This window comes from Symphalangus syndactylus, chromosome 9 (genome assembly GCF_028878055.3).
Source record: "Symphalangus syndactylus isolate Jambi chromosome 9, NHGRI_mSymSyn1-v2.1_pri, whole genome shotgun sequence".
Lineage (NCBI taxonomy): Eukaryota > Metazoa > Chordata > Mammalia > Primates > Hylobatidae > Symphalangus > Symphalangus syndactylus.
The window spans coordinates 53,715,702-53,733,975 of NC_072431.2; positions in this window are offsets into that span (position 1 = coordinate 53,715,702).

The window sequence follows — 18,274 nt, forward strand, 5'->3', positions numbered from 1 at the left end:
TTGCCTAGGATGAAGTGCAGTGGTATGATCATAGCTCACTGCAACGTTTAACCTCCTGGGCTCAAATGATCCTCCCACCTCAGCCTCCCTAAGTGCTGGGACTGCAGGGTGCCTGAAGTGGAATTTTCAAAGGCATCTGCCAATCACTGCAGGTACCCTGGGTTTCTGTGAAACATGGGGCCGCTGAGGCAGCCACATGCCGGGGCCAGCAGGAGGAAGCATGGCTGCCCCCTTATCACCCATCTTGCAGGCCTTTGGGCCTCAGTGGCCCCAGGAGCGTTAAAAATCTCACTGTCCAGGCCACACCCAGGCCAATTAAATCAGAGTCTCTGGGGATCCGGCGCACACATTTGTTTTGAAAGCTCCCCAGGTGATTCCAATGCAGCAAGGAAGCTACGCTGCCGGGAGGAGGGGCTGGAGTGGGGCCGGTGTTCTGACTTTGAATGAAGGGACAGGGTTCTGACTTTGCCAACGTTACCTTTTGCTCCGGAAGCAGTTGCTGCCACTGATAAGCCCCAGGTAAGAACCCTTTCATTTTCTGTTTTCCCACCATGTTCAGCCTACATCCCACCACCCTCCATAATATGACATGTAAGTCTGCAGATTTCCCACCATCTCCAATATTTCAGAAGTTGCAGCTGCGGTGGAAAAGGCCCTTGACATTTACTGAACGCACACCATGTGCCTGACGGTGCTCTGTGTTCTCATTAATCCATAGAACTCCTACCAGGACCCTGTGAGGTAGGTACAGTTGGGGGGATCCCATTGCGTAGATCAGGAAACGCTCCCAGAGAGGTGGAAACATTTGCCCAGGGGTAGCCCCCTGACTGAGGCAGAACAGCTCCAAACCTGGGCAGCTGGGGGCTCCGGGGCCTGGTCTCTAGGCCTGATCACTGCACTGCACTGCCTCCCACAAGGCTGTCTGCGGTCCCTCTCAGATCCGTGGGCTGTCATCCTGTGAGGAAGCGTGTGGCTCTCCCTACAGCTCAGAGCCTGGCGCCATTACTGCAACATCATGCGCTGAATGCATAGGCGGCTCAGGAGATTTTATTTTCCCCGCACCATCCTCTCCTGTCAGAAAGAGGAAAGGCATGAGTTAAGTTGGGATAGGTGATGCAAAGCCCTGTCATTACTACTATTGTTGAAAAGTTCGTGGGAGAAAGTTGTAAACGCAACGAGTTAGCCCGGAGAAAAGAACTGCCGTGTCTTGTTGGATGACGATTACATAAGAATAACTCCACAAGAAGGGAAAGCAGCCCAGGTGAGATGCCAGCCACATCGGAAGGGGGAGGAGTTGAGCACAGGAGCCCTGATACGGCCTCTGGGACTCCGGCATCAGCATTTGGTTTCCCGTGGGTGAGAAAACGGAGGGAGGGGGATGGGGAGGGAGCCTCCAGCTTGATCACTCCTGGGAGGAGCCTGTGGATTTCTGGGCTTGGGGGCCCCACAGAGCCCAGTGCCCATCTTTCTCCAGCCTCCATGCCATCTAAAGCGGGCACTCCATAGGTGCAGAACCAGGAGGGACCTGCATCTTCCTGCGTTCAGGTCTCCTCTGAAAGGAACTGAATCTGGGTCCTCCTCTCCCTCACAGAGAGCCCCAACCACAGGAGGTGAAGCCCCAGGCCCCGCTAGGACTCTTGAACCAACGGGCACCACCCTTAGCAAAGCATCTCTAAGCTGAGTTCTCAAGGGCCGAACTCAAGGGCAGAGCAGGTTTGCCTCTGCTGTGGCTGCCACAGCCCATTTCTCCTGCCCGACAGCAGCCTCACTGCCTCTGGGAAATTGCTCTTCCCCCAACAGATCCTGCTTGGGACAACCATTCTTCGGGGCCATCCTTCCAGGCCAAGAGGTAATGTGTGCCCTGAGCCAGGTGGAATGGGGCAGGGCAGGCGCTGCTCCCTCCTGGGAATGTGAACAATTTGAATTCCCCAGCAGGGAATGAACAACCTGGAGGCTCCTCTGAGATTCTTCTCAGAGCCCCTGGCTTCCAGAGCCCCCTTTTCTTCCTGCCAGTTTCCAAGCTGGGCTCCTGTCCACGTGTCCAGCTCGTGACGTCCCCTAAGTTCCTTTGCTGAACTTAGCCTGAGTCAGTTCATTCACCTTCTTGTAACCGAAGAACCTGCTCACGAACCTGGGGGAGCCCCCACAGGCCCGAGCTCTGGCAGCAGAGCTCCTGGGAAGGCCCTCCGGCCCTCAGAGTGGCAGCCACGTCCCTGCTCTGTGGGCTCGGGCAGGAAATGCTGCCTACCTCACGGTGCACACGCTCTCCAGCCACAACACACTCATGTCCCCAGTGTGAGTGAAAAGATTCACCCACCTGGGCTGAGGCCTCACTTACAGGGTGCCGGGGACACAGGCTGGAGCAGCCAGCCTGGCATGCTTTCCACAAAACGAGGTACTTCCAGCAGGACAAAAAAAAAAATGCTCTGTGAGAGTCATGAACGAATTTACCCTTGGATGAAGTGACCACCTCTGCAGGTCAGCATCCCCATACCCACCAGCAAGAAGGTGTGGGGTTGATTCAGGTGGAAGAGCACAGAGCCATTGCACCCCTGCTGTGCGGGCCCCTGGCTCCACCCCGACCTCATGCTCTGACCCTAAGGAGAGGCAGGGGTGACCTCTGGTGTCCTTCACAGATGCAGGATCCTTACTTCCCTGCACTTAGACCCTGTGGAAAGGAGAAGCCAGATGTCACAAGATGTGGGGGCCTAACCACGGGAAGCACCAGCATGCACTGAGCTGGCCATGGGTGCCCTGGTGGCCTCAGCACCCCCATGGCCTCCACCATGGGCTCGAGGGTGACTGCAGGGTAGGACTCTCCTGTGTACCACGGTTCATACCATGGCCAGGTGAGACCCACGGTGCTAAGAAAATGGCAAACCAGGCCAGGCACAGTGGCTCATGCCTGTAATCCCAGCACTGTGGGAGGCCGAGGGGGACAGATCACCTGAGGTCAAGAGTTCGAGACCAGCCTGACCAAGATGGAGAAACCCCATCTCTACCAAAAATACAAAAAATTAGCTGGGCGTAGTGGCACGTGCCTGTAATCCCAGCCACTCGGGAGGCTGAGGCAGGAGAATCGCTTGAACCCAGGAGGTGGAGGTTGTGGTGAGCAGAGATTGCACCACTGTACTCTAGCCTGGGCAACAACAGCTAAACTCCATCTCAAAAAAAAAAAAAGAAAAGAAAATGGCAAACCAAGACAGGGTTCTGAGGTTGGTGACAAGGTCTTTCCATATTTCCCAAGAAAATCAAAATTCCACATGGTTACACCAGTGTCTGTGAAATTCACAGTTGTGTTTTAGAAGTTTGGTCTTTGTCAGTAAGTGGAACCATGTGCAGATACTTTATTCGGGAACCACAGAAGCCTTTGCAAACCTCCTGGTTAAGCAGCCTATTTTTCTGAAATGCTTCGCTCGCCGGATGCTCATTTTAAAAGGATTTGAACGTGTCCATGGATTTGCACAAGTACCTCAGGATTTGCCAAAAATTCTTTCCCTTTAATGGCTTAAGTCAATTAACAGCCAGCATGGGTGAAAATTCCAAGCTGTGAATTCTGGACTCTGTGGTCTTAAAATGTCCTGCTTCTCCTCAGATAAGACAATATTCTGCAGTCATTAAGCAAACCACTCTATTATGGGGCTGAATTTCATCCAGACTCAAATATGTTAATTACAAAAAAAGAGTCGTATTTCTGAGGCATCCTGAAAATGCATCCATTTCTGTGGGATTTTCCAGCCGCCATCGATATGTTTGGCCTGCAGAGCTGGTGGGTCCAGAGAGCCCCCATGGGGACTCCAAAGGGAGGTCGAGAAGAAAATCCCATTTCCCTGGTGGAGTCCCAGGTTTACAGGAACGGGTTCCTTGCCTCTGTCTGTCTTAGGGAACATTTTGCAAGGATGTTGGGTGCCAGAGAATTGGAGAATCTGGGACTCGCTTGCCGCAGAGGTGAGGTATGGCAGAAACCAGGTGGAGATCCACAAGCTCCTGGGTAGGGGCATCTCTCATGGAGACAGGGGCCACTCAGCCTCACAGTGAGCCCCCTGCAGCGCCCTCAGCACAGGTGTGGCCTGGCCTGGGCTCTCTCACTCCACCCTCTCCCACCCATTGCTCATCCTTTCTCCACCACTGATGTCTCTCTCTCCTCTGCACTTCAGCCCATGCTCAGTCTCTTTCCCAGGAACCACCCCTCCCCACCCCCAGCGGTTCCAGCCAGCCTGGTCCCCCCATCTCTGGCCACCCACTGTCTCAGGAAGGCCACACCCTGGGACCTTGTTCATTATTTTTACATCCTCCCCATGACTAGGCCATGAGTCCCTCGAGGTTAGAGTTTGTCCTTTCTTCTTTGTTTGCACACCCCAATACCAACTCTAGGGTGCAATCCCCACATGCTGAGTGCTTCAGGGAGACGGGAGCACGTCAGATGCTACCTGCCTTGCAGCCTGCCTGTAACCAAATACTGGGCCCATGGTAGGGGCACAGCAATCTCCAAGTTATACTATTAAGTGCAAAATAAGCATGGTTCCATTTGTGTGTGTGTATGTATACGTGTATGTGAGTTGCATATGTGTATACACCATGCATGTGGGGTGGACACAGACGTGCACACCCCCTAAACCCCTGTCAAGAAAGGGCACAATACCATGTTGCAGAGAAAGCCTCTAGTGCCTTCAGGATTTGCCTCAGGTGCAGAGAGTTGCCTCCCCCAAGGACTCATTCTTCCAGGAGCAGCTACATCTCTGGCTGATGGAAGTGGGCGTATCAAGGAAGGTTTGGCCATTTCAGCTGGACAGGGAATAACTCTGGTTGGACACGTTTACCCTGAAGATCCCAGGGAGTTGGGCCAAGGCTCTGCCAGGCACACAGCATGGCTGAACTCCACCCAATCCTGCCCTTCTTCCCTCCACAAGTGTGGACCCTGATGCAAACCCTGCCTTCCCCATTCACTCTGAGGGCCACTTTTAGAGACCTGCTTTGTAACACATGGAAAGAGCTGCCTGGGAAACCAGGCCAGACACCCTCAGGGAACTCCTCTCCCCTGGACTTGCCTGCCCTGCCAGTGAAGCCAGCACTTCTGGATTTTGGGGATCTGCTGAAATGTCAACCACATGTGCAAAGTCATATGAGAAAGGAAATGTCTTCACAGTACATACACTACATGGCTCAGTTGTGGGTGGTATTTAAGTAGCTATTATATATTGAACTTTGTGTATTGACTTGTTAACAAATTGTGATATAATTATGTTGGGAAGTGAGGGAGGGTAATGTTTGTGATGATGTTTGTGAGCAGGGTGAGGGCTAAGACTTTACGATTCCTGAGTGAGGAGTCGTAACATGTAAAAAAAAATGATTAAAGTCACAGCACAAGTACAGCTCAGTACTTAGAAAGATGAGGGCCGGGCGTGGTGGATCACACCTGTAAGCCCAGCACTTTGGGAGGCCGAAGTGGGAGGATCATGAGGTCAGGAGTTTGAAACCAGCCTGGCCAACATGGCAAAACCCCATCTCTAGTAAAAATACAAAACTTAGCCAGGCATGGTGACACGTGCCTGTAATCCCAGCCACTCTGGAGGCTGAGGCAGAAGAATTGCTTAAACCCACGGGGGCGGAGGTTGCAGTGAGCTGAGATCGTGCCACTGCACTCCAGCCTGGGTGACAGAGCAAGACTGCATCTTGGAAAAAACAAAAGAAGGAGAAAAAAAACGAGGATAGATAGGATAAATACAAGATTCAACAGTTAAAGGAATTGCAAATGACAGCCTGGGATGGAGAGTCAGGGCTGCAAGGCTGTGGCAGAGTAAGCAGACCTGGAGCAGAGACCACGCAAGGGACTGTGAGCTTTTATGATATGTTTTCTTATACTATTTGACTTTTACATATGTTACTTTCATTTAAAAAGAATTAAAAGGGAAAAAATTAGACATCGTGTTGTTTTTCATTATGTAAGACTTTAAACAACCCAAATGTCCATCGGAAGGGGATTTGGAAAGTGAATTATGCCACTCCACACATGGGAACCCATGCAGCTGTTTAAAAGAATGAGATGGGGCCGGGTGTGGTGGCTCACGCCTGTAATCCCAGCAGTTTGGGAGGCCGAGGTGTGTGGATCACAAGGTCAGGAGATCGAGACCACAGTGAAACCCCATATCTACTAAAAATACAAACAAAATTAGCCGGGCGCGGTGGCGGGCGCCTGTAGTCCCAGCTACTTGGGAGGCTGAGGCTGGAGAATGGTGTGAACCCGGGAGGCTGAGGCCGGAGAATGGCGTGAACTCTGGAGGCGGAGCTTGCAGTGAACCGAGATCGCACCACTGCACTCCAGCCTGGGAGACAGAGTGAGACTCCGTCTCAAAAAAAAAAAAAAATGAGATGGGATTACATGCATGAAGATAGCCATCTCCATATGTGCGTGTAAACACACAGACATGCTAGAAGGTGCAGAAACTATCTCTGGAAAGATGAACAAGAAATTGGTAACAGTGGTTGCCTCTAGAAAGAAGAACAAAAGGAGGCCGGGCACAGTGGCTCACACCTGTAATCCCAGCACTTTGGGAGGCCAAGGCAGGCAGATCACAAGGTCAGGAGTTCGAGACCAGCCTGGCCAATATGGTGAAACCCCATCTCTACTAAAAATACAAAAATTAGCCTGGTGTGGTGGTGCGTGCCTATAGTCCCAGCTACTCGGGAGGCTGAGGCAAAAGAATCGCTTGAACCTTGGAGGCGGAGCTCGCAGTGAGCCAAGATCACGCCATTGCACTCCAGGCTGGGCAACAGAGCAAGACTCCGTTTCAAAAAAAAAAAAAAAAAGAAAAAAAAAACGAACGAAAGGAAAGGAACCAGAGTGGAGAGAGACTAACCTTCACACTGCATTTCTCACCATGGACATGTGTTATCCTTCCCAATAAAAAAAAGAAAACCTAAAATGCGAAGGCATCCACTCTGGGTAGTCCACCCTCGCCAGCACTCAGTGTCTCCCCTCTCTTGGCCTCCTAGGCAAATGGGCACAGTCCTCAATTGGAGAGAACGAGCCACCTCCTAGCTGTGTGGTCTTGGGAAAATCACAACCCTCTCCCTTCCTTTCCTCTCTTTCCCCTTCCCTTTTCTTTTCCCTTTCATTTTCCCTTTCCGCTCCTCTCCTTTTCCTTTCCTTTCCTTTCTTTCCTTTTTTATGGAGTTTCGCTCTTGTTGCCCAGGCTGGAGTGTAGTGGTGTGATCTCGGCTCACCACAACCTCCGCCTCCTGGGTTCAAGCGATTCTTCTGCTTCAGCCTCCTGAGTAGCTGGGATTACAGGTATGCGCCACCACTCCCGGCTAGTTTTGTATTTTTAGTACAGACGAGGTTTCTCCATGTTGGTCAGGCTGGTCTCGAACTCCTGATCTCAGGCGATCTGCCCGCCTCGGCCTCCCAAAGTGCTGGGATTACAGGCATGTGTCACTACACCTGGCCATTCTTTTCCATAATATAACACTAGGTTATTTTGAGGATTACATGGGAAGTTAGTGGGAAAGTAGTGTGAAGACTCCAAAGATATATTAGATGTATTAGTGTTTGTTAGTTTATTCCCATTGTCACCATTGCTTCCACCACCACCATCTCAGGGCACTTCAGGTAAGAAACAGGGTGCACCAGTCAATGTGTGAGCCATCCCACCCTGGCCGCCCAGGTGTCCACATGAAAACCAGGGACAGAAGACCAGGACACCTGCCCTCACAAGTAGGTCAGAGATGACTCAACCCAACCACTCCAAGGCTTCACCGTCAACCCATTCACACAGGTAGAGTTTTAAGTAAATAGCCGTTTTTTTTTTTTTTGTTTTTTTTTTTTGTTTTTTTTTTTTGAGACAGTCTCGTTCTGTTGCAGGCTGGATTGCAGTGGGGCGATCTCGGCTCTCCGCAGCCTCCCCATCCCAGGTTCAAGCGATTCTCCTGCCTCAGCCTCCTGAGTAGCTGGGACTACAGGTGCGTGCCACTGCACCTGGCTGATTTTTTGTATTTTTAGTAAAGATGGGGTTTCACTTTGTTAGCCACGATGGTCTCGACTCCTGACCTTCATGATCCGCCTGCCTTGGCCTCCCAAAGTGCTGGGATTATAGGTGTGAGCCACCATGCAAGGCCTAAAATAGCCCCTCTTACAATTCATAACCCTGGTTTTAGCCAGCCCAAACTGAAGCTGGACTGTAGTCAGCATTTCATTCGGGGGCAACTTAGGATCTTTTGGATAAGAAATTGTACCCTGGGTCTGTCCATCCAGAGTTATTCTTCCATTCAGCATTATCTGTACTGAAAAGTGTCATACATTTTAAAAATATATTTTGAAGTTTCAGAAATATTTACTTACTTAACTCTTGACTTAAAAGCTTAGCCAGCTAAGGCTCACTCTTCCACACCCACACGCTACATCCCGGCCTCTGTGTCTCGTCTTCTTGAGTAGCCTCTAATTCTGATTGTCTTTCATCATACCCAGGACAATCACCACTAAATCTGGCGTCTGGATGTTCTGTTGCCTTCCGAATGAATCAGAATCCATCTCAGACTAAAACTGGAAACCCACGGGAATCTCAGACCACCAAGAATCTTGGTCGCTCTTAGCAGAGATTATTGGAAAACAAGAAGATTAATGGCACAAGGAAGCACAGGTTAGCCAAGGTGGAGGTCAAGGTGGTCAGAACGCCCAGTGCCCCTGTCTGCTCTCAGGGAGGTTGTTTCACCAAATCTACCACCAGCCAATTTGTCTGCCCTCTGTTGACAAGCTGCTCCCATCTAGCCAACGGGAAGAGAAATTTATCACTATGGCTGGGCTGAGGAAAGAGCCAGCTGAGCCAGGTTGAGCCGGAGGCAGCTAAACCAAGGACATTACAGGATGTCAGGGATCAAGAGGGTTGTGTGACTGTGACTGTGTCCCCTAGAGGCAGGCTGTGAAAGGCTGTCTTCCCAGTGTGTGCAGGAAGCACAAATTCTGCATCAGACGCTGTCAAAACCCTGCCCCGTCTCTCGCTTGCACCAGCTGGTGATGTGTTGTGTGCAGTACTCACATTGATGACCTATTTACATTTTTCTAAATCAAAATGCACCTGTTGGTTTCTGTTTCCTGGAGTCTTACACTCTCAGTTTCCATAAGCATCTTCCAACCTGGCCAGCCCATTCCCCTGGGGGGTTTCCTTAGGCTGTGCGAGTTTCTTTGCTTTTAGCCAGAATAATATCCTGCAAGTGTCACCCAGGTAGGCCCCGTAACAACTGCCCAGCGAGGCCTCTGTAGATTGTTGGTCGAGATCAGAGGTTCAGAAACTGCAGCCAGAGGCCAAATGTAACCCACTTCCTGTTATTTATTTATTTTTTTGAGGCGGAGTCTCACTCTGTCACCCAGGCTGGAGTGCAGTGGCGCAATCTCAGCTCACTGCAACCTCCTCCTCCCAGGTTCAAGTGATTCTCCTGCTTCAGCCTCCCAAGTAGCTGAGATTACAGATGCGCACCACCACATCTGGCTAATTTTTGTATTTTTTTGTAATTTTAATAATTTTGTAATTTTAGTAGAGATGGGGTTTCACCATGTTGGCCAGGCTGGTCTCGAAATCCTGACCTCAGGTGGTCCACCCACCTGAGCCTCCCAAAGTGCTGGGATTACAGGTGTGAGCCACCCCACCAGGCCCTGTTATTATTTTTTTTCTAACAGTTTTATTTACCAAGATATAATTTACATGCCACACCATACAGTCACCCATTAAAAGTGTACAAGTCAGGGGTTCTGAGCACATTTACAGAGTTGTGTAATCATTACCCTATTCCAATTTTAGAGTGTTATCATCCCCAAAGCAGACCTTGTACCCATTACTAGTCACTCACCATTTCCTCCCCACACCTGCAAACCCTGACCCAGGCTTTCGCAATCACAAATCTACTGTCTGTCTCTCCAGTTTGCCTTTTTTGAACATCTTACCTAAGTTAAATCATATAATGTGAAGCATTTTGTGACTGAAGCAATGAAAATTCACCCAGTGTAAGAGAGAGATTGACAGAAGGGGAAAATGACCCATCTCTATGCCTTCTACAGTAATATTGCTTCAAATATGATGACACACGTAAGTTGAAAGAAAAGAATAGAAAAACATTAATCAATAGAAAGGAGAAGTAGATGTATATAAATCAGATAAAGTAAACTGCAGAGCAAAGAAAAATTCCAGAGGCAGAAAGGGAAGTTAAAGAATGATAAAAGGGTCAAATCACTATTAAAACATGGCGATCCTAAATGTGTATATGCCAAAAATAAGGACTGAAATATGTCAAGAAAAAACTGATAGACCTGAAAGAAGAAATAGACAAGTCTACACTTATAGTTGTAGACTTCAACACATATAGTTGTACACTCTCAGCAATTGATATACTGACTAGACAAAAAGCAAGTTTATATGAAAGTTTAACACTACCGTCAACCAACAGAGTGAATAGATTTTTTTTTTTTTTTGAGACGGAGTCTCGCTCTGTCACCCAGGCAGAGTGCAGTGGCACGATCTCCACTCACTGAAAGCTCCACCTTCCGGGTTCATGCCATTCTCCTGCCTCAGCCTCCCAAGTAGCTGGGACTACAGGCGCCTGCCACCACGCCCAGCTAATTTTTTTTGTATTTTTAGTAGAGACAGGGTTTCACCGTGTTAGCCAGGATGGTCTCGATCTCCTGACCTCGTGATCTGCCCCCCTCAGCCTCCCAAAGCGCTGGGATTACAGGCGTGAGCCGCCGTGCCTGGCCCAGGGTGAACACATTTATTTATAGAAAACTCCATTCAACAACAGCAGAACACACATTATTTTCAAGTACCCATGGAACATTATTGTATTAGTCCATTTTCATACTGCTATAAAGAACTGCCCAAGACTGGGTAATTTATAAAGGAAAGAGGTTTAAGTGGCTCACAGTTTAGCATGGCTGAGGAGGCCTCAGGAAACTTACAATCACGGCAGAAGGCGAAGGGGGAACAAGATAGCAGGAAGGAGAAGTGCCGAGGAGCCTGGAGGGAAGAACCCCTTATAAAACCATCAGATCTCATGAAAACTCAATCACTGTCATGAGAACAGCATGGGGGAAACGGCCTCCATAATTCAATTTTCTCCACCATGTCTCTCCCTTGACACGTGGGGATTATGGGGGTTACAATTCAAGATGAGATTTGGGTGGGGGCACAAAGCCTAACCATATCAATCATTCAAGATAGAACATATCCTGAGCTATAAAACATGCCTCAACATGTTTAAAAGGATTGAAAGTGAAATTGCTTTTAGCCAGAGTAATAGCCTGCAAGAGGCAAGAATATGGCCTCTGACCACAGTGGAATCAAACCTCAAATCAGTAACAGAAAAATAAAAGGAAATTCTCCTAACATTAAAAATCTGGAAAACAAAATTCTAAATAAATGATGGGTCAAAGAGAAAGTCTTCAGGGAATTAAATATATGTATATCTATGTGTGTGTGTATATTACTAGACTAATATATATATATATATTACTAAACTAAAATGAAAATACAAATCAACTGGTAGGTTGAAGCTAAAATAGTTCTGAGAAGGAAATTTGTAGCACTAAATATATTAGAAAAGAAGGAAAGTTTTAATCATAAAAACTCCCACCTTAAAAAATTAGAAAAGATCGTGCCATTGCACTCCAGCCTGGGTGACAGAGCGAGACAGTCTAAAAAAAAAAGAGAGAGAGAGACTGCAGTGAACCCCCAACCCCTTCTGCCACATGAGGATACATCAAGAAGTCACCATCTGTGAGCCATGAAGGGGGTCTCCCAAGAAACGGAATCTGCCAGCTCGTTCATATTCTTACCTCCAGAACAATGAGAAATAAACTTCCGTTGTTTGCCAGCTGCCCAGTCTATGGTATTCTGTGATAGCAGCCTGAACAGGACTAAGACAGTAGGAGACAGACAGGAGAGCATATTTAGGTGCAAAAATCTTGGTTTTACCCTCACAGACCCTTGTTGATGCCAAAGGAAACCTCTAAAGGGAAAGAAGGAACCCAGAAAGCAAGAGGGGGAATAAGTGGGTGTAAAACATCCTCTTTCTTTTTAGAAGGGAAGATCTTGCAAGAGATTGGGCTGCTGGGGTGGAGAGGGGAACACATGACCAGCAGCCAACTCAGTATCCCAGAGGGAGCTTTGTGGGTGCCCCTGCAGCTCTCAGTGGTCTTGTCTGGGCCCAGAACATGAACATCTTGTCAAGCCTGTCCGCAGGGACGTGGGCACTCCTGGTGGCCTGTGTCATACCCTTGCTGCTGAGATAAGCAACAATTGCAGCTCATTTGCCACCAGATGCTGACTAACCGACCCTCTGCTCCACCAGACACATCTACAGCTTTGATCAGACAAGAAGCTAATTTCAGTAACTTTCTCCAGATAAGAGACCATGGCCATGGGCTGGTTCTGGCTGGTTTACAGAGGCTGTGCACTGAGTGGCTTTGTGTCTCTGTGTCACCTTTCGATATATAGGGCCTACCTGTAGTGCATTTAAATGTTAAGTCTCAGCCGGGTGTGGTGGCTCAGGCCTATAATCCCAGCACTTTGGAGGCCGAGGCAGGAGGATCACCTGAGATCAGGAGTTCAAGACCATCCTGGTCAATATGGTGAAACCCCATCTCTACTAAAAATACAAAAATTAGCCAGGTGTGGTGGCGGGCGCTATTTGGGAGGCTGAGGCAGGAGAATCGCTTGAACCCGGCAGGCGGAGACTGCAGTAAGCCAAGATTGCGCCACTGCACTCCAGCCTCGGTGCCAAGAGTGAAAGTCTATCTCAAAAAAAAAAAAAAATATATGAAGTCTCCATTTGCATGTTCCGTTTCATGTTTGTCCAGTTTGCATGTGTCAGGACCCCCTGCATCAACAGTCACAGCTCCTCCTGTAACCTGTTGAAAATATGCCCCTGGCCAGCCCATTCAGCTTGATTTCTATTCTCTCCTCCCTCTCTCCAAGTGTCTGTTCCCAGGCTTCAGCTGGAGCCTACTCTTCCCCGCCTGCCAGAATGGCCACCCCGCAGGCTGGGGCTCTTTATAAGAACTAAAGTCTCCTTTCCAAATGTCTGGATCTTGTGATTTTTTAAGTTAACACTGGGCTGCTGCAGAGCGGTGTGGAGGGCAGGTGGTTCCCACCACCATCAGGGGATTAATTGGAGATGGGGAGACAAGGGGCTTCCCCTGGGAGGCTGGATGGGATGAGGACAAGGGTGGGAAAGAAGCAGCTGCTGGATGAAGAGGAGGAATCTCAGGGCCTAGAGACAAACAAACCTGGGCTCTGGGCATGGCGGGAGGGACCTGCAGCTGACCCCCATACTGTCCATGCCACCCAGGGCCCGGCAGCTGACTTGAATTCTCCACACAGGGCCAGGCCTCAGGCAAGTCCAGGAAGACATTCAGGAAGGCTCCCTGCCTGTCCCATCCCTGAGTCACTGGACACACCAGGCCATCGCCTGGGGGTTGCAGAGAAGGGTAAGACATGACTTGACCTGGCAGATGCCAAGTTCCAGATGCCAAGTGACGTCTTGGCCACATCACAACTGTAGACCCAAGTGCCTCAGATGCGCGTGGACGTCTGAACAGTCCTGGCTGCTTTTCATAGTTTCACAGACATGTAGCTCATGCCTGTAATCCCAGCACTTTGGGAGGCCGATGCGGGTGGATCACTTGAATTCAGGAGTTCGAGACCAGCCTGGCCAACATGGCAAAACCCCGTCTGTACTAAAAATACAAAAATTGGCTGGGCATGGTGGTGCATGCCTGTAATCCCAGCTACTCGGAAGGCTGAGGCAGGAGAATCGCTTGAACCCAGCAGGCGGAGGTTGTAGTGAGCCGAGATCATGCCACTGCACTCCAGCCTGGGCGACAGAGCAAGACTCATTTTCAAAAAAATAATAAAAATAAATAAATAAAAATAGTTCACAGATGTTAGCTCCTTCCTGCGGCTGCCACTGCTGCTGTTGTTAAGTGTCCGGGGCAAGCAGGGCTCCTGGCAGGCAGGAGGAAACTGGGGATGCCTTACAATGTGGGAAGGATCAACAGATTGTGAGACAGAGGGGTGGGACATTCTGGGGACAGACAAAAATGGAAAGGGGGGAAATAGAGCTTTCCAATCATTAGAAATAAGGCAGAAATTCCCCAGCCGGATGCGACTGGACCCAGCTTTCCCTGTCATCAAGGAGTCTCCGAGGAACAACTCTCATGACCAAGTGAAAGTCAGTGAGTGGCTGAGAATCTTGTCCCATCTCCCGAGGGTGACTGCAGGACTCGTACCCGTGCGTAGGTGCCCTGCCTCCTCCACAGTGTCATCAGGTCCTCTAGAAATCCTGACTTGTGTTTAACTAAAATGGCTACAACTTGGCTGGGCGCGATGGCTCACACCTGTAATCCCAGCACTTTGGGAGGCCGAGGCAGGTAGATCATTTGAGGTCAAGAATTCGAGACAAGCCTGGCCAGCATGATGAAATCCCATCTCTAATAAAAATACAAAAGTTAGCCGAGCATGGTGGTACACAGCTTTAAACCCAGCTACTCAGGAGGCTGAGGCAGGAGAATTGCTTGAACCTGAGAGATGGAGGTTGCAGTGAGCCGAGATCACGCCACTGCACTCCAGCCTGGGTGACAGAGCAAGACAACATCTCAAAAAAAAAAAAAAAAAAAAAAAAAAAAAAAAAATGGCTACAACTTGAGGACAGAGAGCCTTCTGGATCTCTATGATGTAAACCCTGGAGGGGAATCTTAAGCTGTCTGGAGCCTTCCCCAGGGTCTCCCAGGAGCTGAGCCACTTCTACGTGCTGGGGACAGATAAGACAAATGAGGTCATTGTCTTCACTCACAGAGCTGATGTTCTGGGGAGATGGACAGACAGAAACCAATAAGTAAGGTCATTTCAAATAACAAGGTCCCTGCCAGACACAACAGGGTTCAGTAATGGGGAGACCCATGCTGAAGGCTGGTCTCTTCCCTGCAAGGAGCTCAGATCATGCACCAAGGAATTAGCCCCCAGGACGTGAATACCGGTCAGTCAGAGGCCAGGGGAAGCCTTAGGCTTTGCATCTTACTTTTTCCTCCATCGCATCATCAAAGACATGATTGAACCTTAGCACGCTGCAGCCCTCCCTGCCCCATACGCAGCGGCTGCACCATCCTGTGGAAAAACTGTCATGACGGGTTACTGCTGGGATTTCAGGAAGAAGAGCACAGAGATAAAAGGAGACTCTGGCCGGGTGCGGTGGCTCACGCCTGTAATCTCAGCACTTTGGGAGGCCGAGGTGGGCGGATCATGAGGTCAGGAGATCGAGACTATCCTGGCTAACACGGTGAAACCCCGTCTCTACTAAAAATACAAAAAATTAGTCAGGCATGGTAGCGGGCGCCTGTAATCCCAGCTACTCGGGAGGCTGAGGCAGGAGAATGGCGTGAACCCAGGAGGCGGAGCTTGCAGTGAGTGGAGATCGCGCCACTGACTCCAGCCTGGGCGACAGAGCAAGACTCTGTCTCAAAAAAAAAAAAAAAAAAGAGATTATTTGCTTCCACAGCAACTGCATTTGGTCCAGACTCAAAAGTTCAGCCTCAATTTGTACAAAATTGCACAAAAGGAGAAAGCCTTTCCTGGTCTAGAGAGCTTCAAGATCTTCCAAGCAACTCTGCAGAAAAAAGATTCTATCTGAGGCCGAGTGCGGTGGCTCATGCCTGTAATCCCAGCACTTTGGGAGGCCGAGGTGAGTGGATCATGAGGTCAGGAGTTCAAGACCAGCCTGGTCAACATGGTGAAACCCCGTCTCTACAAAAGTACAAAAATTAGCAGGGCATGATGGCGAGTGCCTGTAGTCCCAGCTACTCAGGAGGCTGACGCAGGAGAATCACTTGAACCCGGGAGGTGGAGGTTGCAGTGAGCTGAGATTGCATCATTGCACTCCAGCCTGGGCGACAGAGCGAGTCTGCATCTCAAAAAAAAGAAAAAAGAGAGATTCTATCTGACACATTGGCGTGGATTCAGACAAATCCAGAAATTGGATTTGTCTGAATACAGTAAATGGCTGCATTAAATATATTAATTCATTAAATGCATTAGGTTGCTGCAGAGATTTCCACTGTTTCCTTATTACACCGTTTATTTATGCAGTCTCCTGCAAATGGACAATTAAAAGCTATTGGCTCTTACAGGCCAAGGGAAGGTCACCCAGGGGTTCTCATGGTCCACATTCTCAAAAAAATAAATAAATAAATAGTTCCACAGACGTTAGCTCCTTCCTGCTGCTGCCACTGCTGCTGTGCCCTTTACTCAAATTCTCCCAATGGTTACATTTCACGTAACTACAATGCAAGAGAAAAACCAGAAAACTGAGGTGAGCACAATTGGTATATGGTGTGTCTAGAGCTTTATGCCATTTCCCCACTGGTGCAGATTCAAGTAAAACCTACTGTCATCAAGATACAGAACTGTCCACCCCCAGAAAGGTCACCAAGCTGCCCCTCTATGGTCACAGCCACCTGCCTCATCTGTGACATCCTCATCTGGCAACCGCACATCTGTTTTCCATCACTATAATTTTGTCATTTTGAGAATCTTATATAGATATGACTTTCAGAGATTGGCATTTTTTCTTTCAACTCAGTCCAACATACTCCATCTAAGTGGCTGCATGTTCCTTTTTATGTGGAAACGGTATTCCGCGGTACGGAGGTAGCATTGTTTATTTTAACCCTTCCCCTGTTTCCAGATTTTGGTTTATATAAATCAAGCTGCTGTGCACATTTGCGTGTAGGCTTCTGTGCCTACGTTAAGTTTTCCCTCCAGAGGGAGCAACCCCCAGGAATGCGGGTGCTAGGTCATCCGGTGAAGTGTGTTTCTGTTTGTAAGAAACTGCCAGACTATTTTTCAGAGCAATTGTACCCTTTTACATCCCACCAGCAATGTGGGAGGAAACGATTTTCTGCACCTCCTCAACAGCATTTAGTCCTGTCACTAGTTTTTATTTTAGCCAACATGATAGGTGTGTGGCAACATCTCATTGTGGTTTTAATCTGCATTTCCCTACTAGGTAGCGACACCGAACATCTTTTCATGGACGTATTTGCCATCAAGTATCCTTTTCAGTAAAATGTCTTGTCCTTGGCCCATTTTCTAATTGGATTGTTGTTTTTTTAGCTGTTCGGTTTCAGAATTCTTTATATATTCTGGGTGAGTACTTTGTTAGAAGCATAATTTGCAAATATTTGCTCATAATCTGTAGTGTGGCTTTTCTTCTCTTCACAGGGTCATTCACAGAGCACATACTTTCAATTTTGATGAAGTTCAATTTATTGATCTTTTTTTGTGTGTAGATCATACTTCGGCATCATGCCCAAGAATGCTTTACCAGGCCCTACGTCCTAAAGATTTTCTATGCTTTTCTTTTCTTTTCTTTTCTCTCTTTTTTTTGGAAGCTGGAGGCTGGAGTGCAGTGGCACGATCTCGGCTCACGGCAACCTCCACCTCCCGAGTTCAAGCAATTCTCCTGCCTCAGCCTCTCAAGCAGCTGGGATTACAGGCGCACAACACCACGCCTGGCTAATTTTGTATTTTTGGTACAGACAGCCTCACCATGTTGGCCAGGCTGGTCTTGAACTCCTGACCTCAGGTGATTCACCTGCCTCGGCCTCCCAAAGTGCTGGAATTACAGGTATGAGCCACTGCACCTGGTCTGATTTTTCTAAAAGTTTTAGTTTTGTGTTTTATATTAAGTCCATGATCCCTTTGGGGTTAGTTTTTGTGTAAGTATAACATTTACACGGAGGTTTCTATTTTAGCCTGCGGACATTGACTTGCTGGGGCAATAATCACACAGCAAATCAATATCCATTGTGTGCAATTTGTTTTCAATTTGTTATTTGTTGAAAAGGCTTTCTCTCCTCCATTGAATTGCTTTCACACTTTTGTCAAAAAGCTGTTGGCCACACATGTGTGGGGCTATTTCTGGGTCTTCAATTTGATTCTTTTAATCTATGTCTCTTACCCTCTGCCAATGGCATGCAGTCTTGATCACTCTAGCTAGGTCAGTCTTGATATCAGACAGATTCTTCCCACTTCACTCTTCTTTTTCAGAATGGTTTTAGCTATTCTGGCTTCTTTACCTTTCCATGTAAATTTTAGAATAATCTGATCCATATCTACAAAAAAAAAAAAAAGTCCTGGCTGGCATTTTGATAGGAATTGTGCTAAGTCTGAAATTCTTGGGGGAGAGTTGCCATCTTTCCTATGATGAGCCTTATCCATGAATATGGAATCTCTCT